Below are 15,170 nucleotides of genomic sequence, written 5' to 3' on the forward strand. Positions count from 1 at the left end.
GGTCTTGAGCTTAAAGAAACATTGCTCGGGGCACAATCCTTTAGAATATACGTACTCATACTGTTTTTGTATAATAAAAATCTACTGCCTTCTGCGTATCACAATTTGCATCAACTACAAATTTACAAAATATTCACTTATTTAGTCTGAGGATTGACGGCGAGGCCTCTGGCCCACTGCGTCAGTGTCTTTTCTTTTCGTTTTCGTTAAGTTTTCAGAGAAGGATCGCCGAGATGGTTTATTGCTTCGTGGGATCCTCGCGCGATTGATACTGCTAAACGATGTCGCCGGCGGCACCGTAGTGGATGCCGTTATTGCGATTATGGTTGTTATGGTGCTCGAGGTGATCCTGTTCCATCTGCTCCTTGAGGATCTCCAGCTCCCGTATGCCGGAGACCGTCACCTCGTACTTGTGCGTCACCAGAGACCGATAGAAGTGTATGGCGAAAGCCAGGAAGATAATCATCACGGGTATCAGCACCACGCAGGCCGACCAGGCCGCCGGCGGGCTCAGATCATAGAACTTTACCAGCACAGTATGGCTATCTCCAACAGGAATAGGATCAACCCCAGCAGCGTCGAAAATGCCCACGCCGTCTCAATGTACCAGTGCAGGCGCTCGTGCGCCGACTCGTGCACCAGGGAGATGCTGTGCAGGTTGCACACTACCTCGATGTTCGGCAGGATGCAGGTGCTAATCATCAAAGCCAGCATATGCACGGCCACCAGCATAGTGGTGCAGATCGCAAACGCCACTAGCATTCCGGGCGGAACCTTTGTGTCGTGGTCCAGCTGCACCATCGCCACCTGTGGGGGGACGCAAAAGAGCAGAGGTCGGGAGATTAGTGAGAGTCGTGGATGGGCTACGGGTTACTCTGCCAAGATCGCCGCTCTCAGGAGGCAATGCTCCTTCTATTATTATTATTAGCCATCTTTCTCAACATTTTGGCAAGTGTTGCTGGCGCGAGCAGATTTGTTTATATAATAAGTATCTAATTGGGTTAATTTATCTGATCTGCCCCTCTCTCACCTGCTACCTAGGTGCACAAACAATGTTTTAAAGAAAACAGTAAAAAAAATATGTTGTTGCAAAAACAACATTCCAAAAATTAAGAGATTGTTAACGTAGATTAATTCTATAATATTCATCTTTCGATTTTATAATAGAATTTGACGTTGGCTATCAATGAATATGGTGGGAATCCGCCTTCTGTCAGCGAGATCTATTGCCTGTGTGGAGATAATGTTTTTTATCCCAATCGGCCGACTAATTATTTCGAATTAAATAAAACTCGGCGCAGAAATAAAATTACGATATGTTCTTTAATGCGTGACATCCAAATTGCAAGTGTGGCTTGCCTGCCCTTTACATTGCCGCTCCGATCGCTAAGCGCAGCTTCGCTCGGCCGACGTCGGTAGGCAGACGCAAAGCGGAGATAGCGAAGAGCGAGCTGGCAGAGAGCGTTTAGCAGGGCAAGCAAGCGCAAAGCTTTAACAAACAAATGAGTGACATAGACATAAGTAACAAACAAAATAAGCGGCTGAGGGCCAAGAATTAGGTGCTATTTGGCAAGCAGCTAATCGGCTGGGTTCTGCTCCGAACATTCACCCCCGTTGGAAGGCAAAGGCTTTCAACAGATCCATCCTGAAGGGGCAGAACCGCTATTTTTCCAACGGCCCTCTTGAAGATGCTTGCTTGGGCGCAGCTGGCGGCTACGCTGGGATGATCGTCGAACGCAGCAATCGGCGCTTCTTTACGAAGGCGGCTTGTCGTGATTACGTCTTGATCATCGGGAACCTCTGTAATTGCATAGAATGGCAGGAAATTTGGCAATGTAGAAATTGTTGAAAGTTGAATTTCATTTAGCGTGGATATGTAGGTTTTTAATATATGGAAAAGTTCGCGCTGCAGTTCCTGATTCTCCGATCGCAGTTTTTCCACTTGCACCTGGCACTCGAGCAGCTGCTTCCTGCATTGCTGCTCTAAGTTTTGGTACTCCAGCGTTGTGGGTCGAAAATCGTCACGAGGTATTTTCAAAAGCGGCTAAAGCTGCACGCTTATTCTCCGAGCTATCAATGCTTTCTGATACTATCCAACCAAGTTTAGTCTCCTGCAATGTTGGCAATTGGGCTGATAGTCGAATCTGTCCGACGCACTTTAAATCGAAGAACAAACCAGAACCTATCAACAGATCGATACGTTGGGGCTTGGAGAAATTAGGATCAGCTAGTTTTAGATTATTCGGCATTGGCCAATCCTTTGCGTCTACGCCGAAGTTAGGCTACATTTCCGTAATTGAGTTGGTGACAATTGCAGCGAAGGAAGCTCGATAGCTTGCGTCCTGGGATTGTACAACTATATGTACAGACTTGCTCGAAGGTAGAATGGAATCTCCGATTCCAGAGATGTGAACATAAGACGAGCGATGATCCAACTGCAACCGATCAGCAAGTCTAGATGTTACAAAATTTACCTGTGATGCAGAATCCAAAATGGCACGACATGGGATAAGTGCTCCATAACGATCTGTTACATGGACGAGGGCAGTAGGTAGCAACACGTTCTGGCTAGGCTGAGATTTCTGGATCGAGGGGGAGGGCTAGAACACCCGCTTGCTAGAAGCACAGTCGCGGCCTCTTGCTGGATCGATTCCTCGGCTGGTGAAGAGGAAGATGAAGCACCAGTTCCCGATGGAATGTGGAGTAGCGTGTGATGTTTGGCCTGGCAATGCCTGCACAGTCCTGACCTGCACCTCTTCAATTCATGGCCTTTGTTGAGGCAGTTCAAACACAAGCGGCTCTTCTTTGCTTCTTTGTATCGTTCAAACGCAGAGAGATTCAGGAATGCCTGACATCTAGATATGTAATGCTCGGAGGAATTGCAATGGTTACATATGGGGTTAGGATGGTCGTTACTGGAGGTGATAAGGGTGACAGGTTTGTCTTCTCCCACCTGTTGACTAGGACTTGTTGCCATGGCTGATCCCAAATTCTCCAGCATCCGACATCTCGCTTCCAAAAATGAGGCCATGCTTGACCACCGAGGCAATCCTGACGTCGGCAAGTTCTCTTCCCATTTCTCCATTGTTTTGTGGTCCAGTTTCGTGCCTATGATGAAGATCAGCAACCCATCCGAAATCTCCTGCGGGGTCGCCAAGGTCTGAAGTGCACGCAAGTGCGAATTGATTTTGTCGCTGAGCGCGCGCAAGCGGATAGCTGAGCCCTTCTCCACCCCTTGCAGCCCGAAAATAGCCTTGACGTGTGCCTGAAAATGTAACAGTTTATTATCGAATCGCAACATTAGCAAATTCAACGCCTTGTCGTAATTCTCCTCAGAAAGTTCCAAGGAACGAATCGTATCCAGCGCAGCACCATCTAGACATCCATGAAGATATTGGAATTTTTCGATGATTGGTATACGATGGTCTTTGTGCACCATTGTCGAGAACATCGAGTGGAATTCGGGCCAATCCATGTAGTTCCCCCGAATCGCGGAAGCTGCAACTCGGGCATTCGAGAACGGCCTATACTATTATAGGCGAACAACGACGAATTCCCCTCGAGAGTATGCCGAGCCGTTGAATTGGCAACATTTACCATGCGAGCAGCCATCAACTCCCGCGACAGCCTGGACCTAACCTTGACATAAACATTCGAAAAGTCCAGCCGGGCATCATGGGCTAACTACAGGAAATCCAGCCTTTCAAGGCTCGTTTGAGCGGCATCGAAATCCGCATTCATTCGCTCGATCTGCTCTAAGCGAGCTTGAAGTTCTGCCTCATCTAACTCGGCAAGCTCTTCCTTGGTGAGAAAGCGATCCATGTGCTTGTAGAAATCTACATCACTCGGCATTGCTGCGCTCGCGACATTGGTAGGCTCAGGTGCTGCCATGTTGAGGTTTTAAAAGAGTCACTCAGCACGACCGAAAAAGACACCCTGTATACGTATAAACGTGGGAACCGAAAGCAAAGGGATTACAGCTAATGCCTTTAGCTGTGCGAGCTGTCCGATTCCGCTTTGTACTCCGCTTGTGTGTATTAGTGAGTTCGCTGCACTGCCTACCGCACTGCACTGACCGAATTGTCGCGACAGAGAAATTAATAGCCAGCAATGCGTGTATGTAGGTGTATGTAAGTGTGTTTTAGCACCGAATTGTGCTTAACCGCCGAACATTTGCGAGGGCTAACGAATGTCGATCGCGAATGATTATTAATTGACACTGCAACTCAGAGCAGCAGAGCAAAAGAAACGAGGGGAACGTTGTGAGTTGCTACGGACACCGCAACTCTACAGTTATACCCGATACTAAGTCAGTATGGCTCTCCTCCGGCAGATGCCGCTAATATTAAACGACACGACATAGAGTGCGTGCGAGAGAGACAGAAAATCAGTCTGAGCGTGACGTCACGCGCTGCGTAGCCACTGAAAATTGATTTGTTTCCTTTGGCTATAAAAATTATCTGATCTGATCCAGATTCAGCAATCAGATAGATATGGTCGTTATCTATGATTCTGCGTTTTTAGTTTTCTCGAATCTGCAATATTGTGCATGCAACAGACTTTCGTCCTTTGTGTTGGCGGAAGGGGGTGGGGCGAAATTTTGAGAAATACGTTTTAGAGTGAGATCTATCAAAAGCCGGCTGCAAGGTAAAGTAGACATCTCCCAGGAGGAGAAGGTCAAGCTAGCCTGGGCCGAGCAGCGAGTAGAGGAGGGCCGACTACATTACGCCCAGATGCCACAGATGAGGGCGTCGAATGGCGAATATGCCAATAAGGTGGAGGAGATGATGGCCACCAAGAGGCAACGCTCGACTGAGAGTGCCATTAAAGACACTCCGGCGAGCAAGCGGCAACGCGGGCCAAGAGTGCAGCCCCTCCACCGAAAGTGGCCAAGAAGCCATCGAAATCGAACGCGAAGGTCAGCGATGTGACCAAACGATATTTGATCGTGGCACTCATCGACCGGAGCGAGGAAAACGGCAAGATGTCAGCGGCATCTCGTCGACGCACTGTTTGCACACATGGAAGAAGACCCCGCGGCCCCTATGCCCACGTTCGATGGTTCTGGGTGGCTAAATGGGGTTAAGATCCTAAAGTGCAACGACGATCCAACCCTAAGGTGGCTGACGCGTACGGTCTGCCAACTGGAGGCGATGTGGGAGGGGGCCAAGCTGGAGGTTGTGGACCGGGAGCTTATCCCGTCCAAGCCTAAGGCGAAGGTACTCTTCCCATCACAATCCAGGGAGACCGAGCGCTGAAGCTCCTTCAGCGGCAAAACGCGGACGTGCCAACGACCGATGGGAGGATCCTACACATTGGTAGCCCTCTACCCAACGAGGGGGGCCAATGTGTGATCCTCCAAATAAACAAGGAGGCAGAGGATCTGCTGTGTCCCAAGTTCGGGAAGATGGCGTGGGGCATGGGTAGCGTCTACCTGCGCCTCAAAAAGCGCCACCCTGAGGACAAGGACGCGCATACCCTGCAGGTAGGCGAGGTGGAAAAGGACTTAGGTCTCGAGTCCATCGTGGAGGCCGCCCAGGGTCTTGCGCTTGAGGACGAAGACGAGAAAGACGGTGACCTGACGTTAGTAGTCAACCCGTCGGATGCAAGTTAGCCAGCCACCCATGCTGAGTGTGCTGCAGCTAAACTTGCATAAAAGCAAGGTAGCGTCGGCGGAGCTCCTCATCGCCATGGAGCAAGGGCTCGCCGACATAGCTCTAGTCCCGGAGCCCTGGATTGCGACAGGCAATTCAGTGGCCGGACTAAATCCCAACCTGTTCTACGCAACATCGGTTTTTTTTTTTGTTTTTTTTAATTTTATTTTATTAGAAATCAGCTTTACTTATACTATGATCTAATATTAGTGATATTTACATTGGCTTACTACATATTATAAGAGTTTAATGATTAGGTTTATATATACATTTTAATGATGTGTTATTCAGCAAATTTTTTTATTTTTTATGTTCAATGGGTGGAGACGTTTGAGTCTGCGTGGGATTTGGGGGTGCAGTAATCCTCTAGCTGTTTCATTTGGATGGTTAATGAGCCTATCGTTGTATCGACTGCTATGATGGTTTATTTGATCTCCAATTTTTGGGATGAGGAGATCTCTTTCCAGCATTGTGGTCCGAACAAACCACGGGCACCTGTCATCGCCCTTAGAGCCTTCGCTTGCATGACTCTGATTTTATTCAGATGCGTCTTCGCTGCACATCCCCAGACTTGAATGGCATATGTCCATATAGGGATTATAGTTGCCTTGTACAATATGACTTTATTGCGTAGGGGAAGCTTACTTTTTGAGTTCATGAGCCAGTGCAACTTTTTGAGTTTGTTTTGACATTTGATGACTGTAGCTCTGATATGCGGTCCCCAAGTTAGGCTTTTATCGAAGTGGACACCGAGGTAGCAGTGACTGCTCTTGCGCGGAATTATATTTCCGTTGAAGGTTAGGTCTGGTGGGTGCTTGCTTCTTAAAGTAAAATTTACGTTAACTGACTTTGTTTCGTTAATTGTGATGTTCCATTTTTTTGCCCATTTTTCCACGGATTCGAGGTAGATTTGAAGTTGTTCAGCAACGGCTCTGTACGCAACATCGGAAAGCAGGAACAGAACCTTCGTACTCGTACGAAAGGGAATCCATTCTTACCTTATGTCTCATTACAGCACGGATGACCTGACGGTTGTGATGCTGGAAAGCGAGGAAAAGCGCCTTCTGGTGGCTTCCTGCTACATGGCTCACGACAGACCCGCACCACCCGACGAACTCAGGAGCCTGGTGACAGAAGCCGGCACCAAAAACTATCAACTCGTCATCGGGACGGATGCCAATGCCCACCACAATGTGTGGGGAAGCACCGACATCAATGATAGAGGTGAGTCACTCTTAGACTTTATACTTTATACTAATCTATATATAGCAAACGTCGGGGAGGAGCACACCTTCGTAGGTCCGACTTCATCCAACGTGCTAGACCTAACACTAGCAACGCTATCTAGCTGGAGGGTCCTTGAAAGACCCTCCTTCTCAGATCACAAGTACATTCAGTTTAAGTGCGACTTCAAACATTCTTCGAAGGTAATAGTCTATAGAAACCCCCGGAATACAAACTGGGAAAAGTTTAAAAAGACAGTTACTTCGAAGCTCGCGAGTCTGGGCACAGTGAAATCCGCGGAGGACATAGAGAAGTCTCTAGAGACCCTATCCAACGCGTTGCTGGACGCCTACCACACATCGTGCAAACCCTCGAGGACGAAGAAGAGGTCCAAGCCACTCTGGTGGAGCCGGGATCTCTCTCTTCAAAGGGACAACCTCAAGGAATTCTTTAAGATCGCCAAACAAGCGAACGAAGGGATCGTCTATGAGGAATACAGACTCCTACTCAGGAGCTACAAGAAGGAAATACGTAAAGCACAACGGAACTCGTGGAGGACCTTCTGCTCCAACATCGAGAAAGTACCAGAAACCTCACGGCTACGGAAGCTGCTCTCTAAGCAGCCTACCATACAAAGCCAATTAAAGCTAGATGACGGACAGTGGACAGAGGGCAGTGACGAAGCCCTAACAGCACTAATGGAGGAACATTTCCCTGGTTGCACCGAGGTCGCTGATGACAAAGAGCACCAGGACCTAGCAACCGAGGAACAACACCCCCCAACAGATTTGTTAACCACCAAGCGAATCCACTGGGCAATAGACTCCTTTGCGGGCACAAAAGCACCAGGACTTGACGGGATATTCCCAGCCATGATGCAGGTGACCAAAGAGGCGATTACCCCATGGCTCTCCGCAATATTCACAGCTTGTATAAGTACTGGCTATATCCCTATCCAATGGAGAACCTCGAGAGTTGTCTTCCTCCCAAAGGCAGGAAAGTGCAGCCATGCGAGTCCCAAGGACTATAGACCGATAAGCCTTACCTCCTTTATATTAAAAACGCTAGAAAAGCTGCTGGACTTACACATCAGGAATGAGGTAGGGGGACTGATGTCAACCAACCAGCATGCCTATACTAAAGGGAAATCGGTGGAGACCGCACTACATTCGGTAGTAGCTACCATTGAGAAAGCCCTTCACAATAAAAAGTATGCACTGGGAGTATTCGTGGACATCTCCGGAGCATTCAACAACGTGGATACGGAAGCAATAACAAATTGCCTGGTAGCAACTAATACACACCCAGCAATCAACCTGTGGATAAGGAACCTCCTAGGCTGCAGACGGGTGCAATCAGAGTGGGGCACCGCTTCCATGGTGAAAGAGGCACACATGCCTCCACACCCCAGGGTGGAGTCCTGTCGCCCCTCCTGTGGAATCTGGTGGTCGACGACCTCATCAAGAGATACGAAAGGAAGGCCCCAATAATAACAGCTTATGCGGACGACATAAGCATACTTATTACGGGTGTTTGCCCATCGACCCTCAGCTCACTAATGCAACGAACACTCAGGGAGATACGCGAGTGGGCGGAAGAAGTAGGACTCAGTATCAACGCGGACAAGACGGACCTCATCCTCTTTACCAAGAGGTACAAGGTACCGATATGGACCCCCCCGAAGATCAATCAAACTAGGCTAACCCCAAAAACACAAGTCAAATACCTGGGCACAGTACTGGATAGTAAACTGGCATGGAAACCCAATGTATTGGAAAGGGTGAAGAAGGCCACCATTGCGCTTTATGCATCCAAGAAGATGCTCAGCAGCACATGGGGCCTATCTCCGGCTCTGATGCATTGGATTTACATCTCGGTGGTGCGACCAACTCTGCTGTATGGAGTCTTAGTGTGGTGGCAAGCTACTGGAAAGAAAACGTATCATAAGCTTATGGAAAGGACTCAGCGACAGGCTTTGCTCTGTATTACAGGGGCGCTGAGGTCAACCCCAACAAAAGCACTCGAAACCCTACTTGGAATCGAACCGCTAGACATCCACGCCCGTCTGACTGCAGGAAAGGCAGCACAACGCCTCATCGCTTCAGGAAATATGTCGCCACAAGAATACGGGCATAGTTCAATTGGAAGGGAAATGAACAGATCAACTGATTACATGACCCCCAAACATGCCTCGACGTAAAAACAACTGCATCCTTGGGACCTGAAGACTGGAAAATCGGAAGAGACCAAACGGAGCACCTCAATATATATACGGACGGCTCCAAGATGGACGGAGGAGTAGGAGCGGGCCTATACTGTACAGACCCTGAGATAAGGCTGTCATATAAGCTACCGGACCATTGTAGCATATTCCAGGCAGAGGTTTTTGCCATCAGGAAAGCAGCAGAAGTCGCTCTTCTCACTGAAAGAGCACACGATGCGGTCAACCTATTCGTCGACAGCCAAGCGGCGATAAGATCCATGCAGTCGGCCGCAGTCAGTTCCAGAAATGTCTTGGCGAGCAGGGAGGCACTAGATACCCTAAGCACGACAAAGTCAGTGCGGATCTACTGGATTCCCAGCCACCAGGGCATCGAAGGGAACGAGACGGCGGACGTACTAGCTAAGGAAGGCGTCGGGCTGGCGAATACGAGAACCGAGAACTTGCCTGTCTCCCTCAGAACGCTGCAAAGCGATCTAGAAAAGCAGGCCGGATCACAAACCGAATGTAGGTGGAGGAGTACCACCGCCTGCAGAACCTCGAAAATCATGTGCAAGGAACTCAATGACAAACTCAGCCACTACCTGCTGCACCTACCACGGAAGGACTGCAGATTATTAGTGGTAATATAAACGGGACACTGCCTGGCTGCGGCGCATGCGACAAAGCTAGGAATCACAATCAGAGACAGTTGTAGGAAATGTGACGAACCTGGGGCAACCGAAACCCTAGAACATCTCATCTGCAACTGTCCTGCTCTCTTAAGGGCAAGGAGGAGATACCTGGGCGCCCCAGTGCTGGCATCACTGGAAGATGCCTCCAAGAGGACGCCACAGCAACTACTGGCCTATGCGAAAAATACCTCGATCCTCGAGGACTTCAAAACCCACTAAACACTGCCGCGACGGTTCATACATTGATGCTGATCAAGAATATATATACTTTATGGGGTCGGAAACGATTCCTTCTGGACGTTACACACATCCATTTTCACCACAAATCTAATATACCCCAATACTCATTTTGAGTATCGGGTATAATTACGTTATATTTTTAAACTTTCAGCTTTTTCAATGTTTTGCGGTCTACACAATTACTGCTAAGAACTTTTAACTAACTCTTAAGTCATTCCTTCTTTGAATGTAGATAAGTTAAGCGAAATCTACTTTCCCCTCCCAATTCGCGGGTAAACGAACGCAAGTCCGGCCCGCAGTTTACAGCATTTTCATTGTTATCCATCTCTCTAGCCTTACCTTACCCTCTATATGTATCCATTATTATATATCTCTCTATTCACTTCACCCCCGCCACACATACTGTTAAGTAAAACGAAATGTTTTTCATTGATTGTGGCACATCAAACTACATAAGCGCATGTGTTTTAGAACGGAATTTTCTTTTAATAAACAAATACGAGTATGCAACAATTACAATTAACGAAGGGCCCACATTTATTTAGCCATAATCCATTCGAAATGTACATACATTTCTCAGATGTGTTTTGTACAATCCCCCGCCCCATTGAAATTGAAATACATTAACTAAAGAATTTTAATCTGCATTTTTGTTATTTCGATTGTTAGTGGTTTAATTACTAACCATACAGAATATACTCGTAGGTGTGCCAGTTCATACACAGGACGTGAGCCCACGCTGTTTTCTCCGCCTTTCCCGTCCGCTTGCCGTCGGTACCTCCTCCGCCGATGATTCCGCCGTAGCTCCTCGCGCTCTCGGGAGGTCCAAGGGATGTGCTCTTGGTTGGACTGTGGCAGCCACTGGTTGTCCTGCTGCGGGTCATAGCCATTTTCGATTCACGCCCACGGGAAATAATGTCAGCAACCCTCCCATTCATACGCCGCCGAATCAAACGCTGGGATTCAGCTTCGAGCCGCGTAAGTTAATCAGTATACATATGTAATTGTCGATAATTTTAAAATATATCTTCCTTCACAGAGAACTTACGAGTATATACCCTACGCTTTGCCAAATCGAGCCGTACTCGATTTCCCCCTACCAGATGGAGTCCTATCCAAGCATTATTCGAGACAGACCGAGGCCCATCCCAGCAGGACACAAGCGCACCCCTTGCAAGATCCGAACCCAACAAGCCATCGTCATCCTTCGATCTGGCCATCGATAACAAGGACTTTGACTATGGAAACCAAGGGAGGAGGTAGATAGATATAGTTGTTGTTAGGTTTAAGGATATATGTATATATATATTTAGATAGTATATGCAAATGTTTTCCACTTATATATTTATTTATACTAAGCTAAGTTTCGATGAATAAAATTATTGAAAAATCATCCTTGTATGGGGGAGAAAACTAAATATTTTTGATGGGGGAAAGTGTCCTTGATCCTTGATAAGCACTCCATTAAATCAGGGACATTTTTCCGATCACAGGAAGCAGTCGCACGCCTATATCGGCCCACAAATAGCCTAGAAAACTAAATGTGTAATGTTGGGGTTGCTGGAGTCCTTACCGAAGGATCAAGGAGATTTGTTTAATCCCGGCGGGCAATGGCACGCAAATATCTATAGCAAATATCCTTGACCCTTGGTCCTTGATACGGAATGCATTAGATTAAGGAAGCAATTCCGGCTACGGCTACGGCTAATGGTCAAGGATATTTGCTCCATACATATATATCTTGTTTTCTCGCTTATCTGTGAGCCGATCTAGGCGTGCCACGGCCCTCCGGGATCAGAAAAATCTTCTTGATCCTTCGGTAAGGACTCCAGCAACCCCAACATTACACATTTTCTAGGCTATTTGTGGGCCGATATAGGCGTGCGACGGCTTCCTTTGATCGGAAAAAAGTCCCTGATTCAATGGAGTCCTTATCAAGGATCAAGGACATTTTGCCCAATAAAAAATATTTATTTTTCTCCGCTATTTGTGAACCAATGTGGGCGTTCCACGTTGTTTTGTAATCTGGATAGTTTCCCCGGTAGAGGATACAGCAAGGATTGTGTGGAGATAATGTTTTTTATCCCCAATCGGCCGACTAATTATTTCGAATTAAATAAAACTCGGCGCAGAAATAAAATTACGATATGTTCTTTAATGCGTGACATCCAAATTGCAAGTGTGGCTTGCCTGCCCTTTACATTGCCGCTCCGATCGCTAAGCGCAGCTTCGCTCGGCCGACGTCGGTAGGCAGACGCAAAGCGGAGATAGAGAAGAGCGAGCTGGCAGAGAGCGTTTAGCAGGGCAAGCAAGCGCAAAGCTTTAACAAACAAATGAGTGACATAGACATAAGTAACAAACAAAATAAGCGGCTGAGGGCCAAGAATTAGGTGCTATTTGGCAAGCAGCTAATCGGCTGGGTTCTGCTCCGAACATTCACCCCCCGTTGGAAGGCAAAGGCTTTCAACAGATCCATCCTGAAGGGGCAGAACCGCTATTTTTCCAACGGCCCTCTTGAAGATGCTTGCTTGGGCGCAGCTGGCGGCTACGCTGGGATGATCGTCGAACGCAGCAATCGGCGCTTCTTTACGAAGGCGGCTTGTCGTTATTACGTCTTGATCATCGGGAACCTCTGTAATTGCATAGAATGGCAGGAAATTTGGCAATGTAGAAACTGTTGAAAGTTGAATTTCATTTGGCGTGGATATGTAGGTTTTTATACCCGATACTCAAAATGAGTATTGGGGTATATTAGATTTGTGGTAAAAGTGGATGTGTGTAACGTCCAGAAGGAATCGTTTCCGACCCATAAAGTATATATATTCTTGATCAGCATCAACAGCCGAGTCGATTGAGCCCTGTCTGTCTGTCCGTCTGTCCGTCTGTCCGTCCGTCCGTCTGTCCGTCTGTCCGTCTGTCCGTCCGTCCGTCTGTCCGTCCCCTTCAGCGCCTAGTGCTCAAAGACTATAAGAGCTAGAGCAACGATGTTTTGGATCCAGACTTCTGTGATATGTCACTGCTACAAAAATATTTCAAAACTTCGCCCCGCCCACTTCCGCCCCCACAAAGGACGAAAATCTGTGGCATCCACAATTTTAAAGATACGATAAAACCAAAAACGCAGAATCGTAGAGGATGACTATATGTTCTAGAGTGTAAAATCTCAACTAGATCGTATAATTATTATAGCCAGAATCAAGAAAACAATTTCATTCTTTCTCGCTCTGTCTCTCTCTAACACACAGGTTTCATGGTCGGCTTTGCCAATTGCAAAATATGAGTTCAAGGATCTCAGAACCTATAGGAGCCAGAGCAACCAAATTTGGTATCCACACTCCTGTGATATCGGACCTTGACCGTTTCGTGTCCAAATTTCGCCACACCCCCTTCCGCCCCGCAAAGGACGAAAATCTGGGGCATCCACAAATCTCAGAGACTATTAAGGCTAGAGTAACCAAATTTGGTATCCGCACTTCTGTTAGATCTCACTATAAAACGTATATCTCAGAATTTCGCCCCACCCCCTTTCGCCCCCACAAAGGACGAAAATCTGTTGCATCCACAATATTGCAGATTCGAGAAAACTAAAAACGCAGAATCATAGATAATGACCATTTCTATCAGACTGCTGAATCTGGATCAGATCGGATTATTTTTATACCCAAGAGGAACAAATCAATTTGCACTGGCTACGCAGCGCCCGACGTCACGCTGAGACTGATTTTCTGTCTCTCTCGCACGCACTCTTTGTCGTGTCGTTTAATATTAGCGGCGTCTGCCGGAGGAGAGCCATACTGACTATGTATCGGGTTCAACTGTAGAGTTGCGGTGTCCACAGCAACTCACAACGTTCCCCCTCGTTAATATATGGAAAAGTTCGCGCTGCAGTTCCTGATTCTCCGATCGCAGTTTTTCCATTTGCTCCTGGCACTCGAGCAGCTGCTTCCTGCATTGCTGCTCTAAGTTTTGGTACTCCAGCGTTGTGGGTCGAAAATCGTCAATAGAGATGCACGAGGAATTTTCAAAAGCGGCTAAAGCTGCACGCTTATTCTCCGAGCTATCAATGCTTTCTGATACTATCCAACCAAGTTTAGTCTCCTGCAATGTTGGCAATTGGGCTGATAGTCGAATCTGTCCGACGCACTTTAAATCGAAGAACAAACCAGAACCTATCAACAGATCGATACGTTGGGGCTTGGAGAAATTAGGATCAGCTAGTTTTAGATTATTCGGCATTGGCCAATCCTTTGCGTCTACGCCGAAGTTAGGCTACATTTCCGTAATTGAGTTGGTGACAATTGCAGCGAAGGAAGCTCGATAGCTTGCGTCCTGGGATTGTACAACTATATGTACAGACTTGCTCGAAGGTAGAATGGAATCTCCGATTCCAGAGATGTGAACATAAGACGAGCGATGATCCAACTGCAACCGATCAGCAAGTCTAGATGTTACAAAATTTACCTGTGATGCAGAATCCAAAATGGCACGACATGGGATAAGTGCTCCATAACGATCTGTTACATGGACGAGGGCAGTAGGTAGCAACACGTTCTGGCTAGGCTGAGATTTCTGGATCGAGGGGGGAGGGCTAGAACACCCGCTTGCTAGAAGCACAGTCGCGGCCTCTTGCTGGATCGATTCCTCGGCTGGTGAAGAGGAAGATGAAGCACCAGTTCCCGATGGAATGTGGAGTAGCGTGTGATGTTTGGCCTGGCAATGCCTGCACAGTCCTGACCTGCACCTCTTCAATTCATGGCCTTTGTTGAGGCAGTTCAAACACAAGCGGCTCTTCTTTGCTTCTTTGTATCGTTCAAACGCAGAGAGATTCAGGAATGCCTGACATCTAGATATGTAATGCTCGGAGGAATTGCAATGGTTACATATGGGGTTAGGATGGTCGTTACTGGAGGTGATAAGGGTGACAGGTTTGTCTTCTCCCACCTGTTGACTAGGACTTGTTGCCATGGCTGATCCCAAATTCTCCAGCATCCGACATCTCGCTTCCAAAAATGAGGCCATGCTTGACCACCGAGGCAATCCTGACGTCGGCAAGTTCTCTTCCCATTTCTCCATTGTTTTGTGGTCCAGTTTCGTGCCTATGATGAAGATCAGCAACCCATCCGAAATCTTCTGCGGGGTCGCCAAGGTCTGAAGTGC

General features: G+C 47.5%; 1 pseudogene; it reads right to left on the bottom strand.

Annotated features, from left to right (window-relative positions):
- Positions 1-185: 185 nt before the first annotated feature.
- LOC117193861 lies at positions 186-10,338 on the bottom strand (annotated as a pseudogene).
- Between the last annotated feature and the right edge of the window lie 4,832 nt (positions 10,339-15,170).

Source organism: Drosophila miranda, assembly GCF_003369915.1.
Source record: "Drosophila miranda strain MSH22 chromosome Y unlocalized genomic scaffold, D.miranda_PacBio2.1 Contig_Y2_pilon, whole genome shotgun sequence".
Taxonomy (NCBI): Eukaryota; Metazoa; Arthropoda; class Insecta; order Diptera; family Drosophilidae; genus Drosophila; species Drosophila miranda.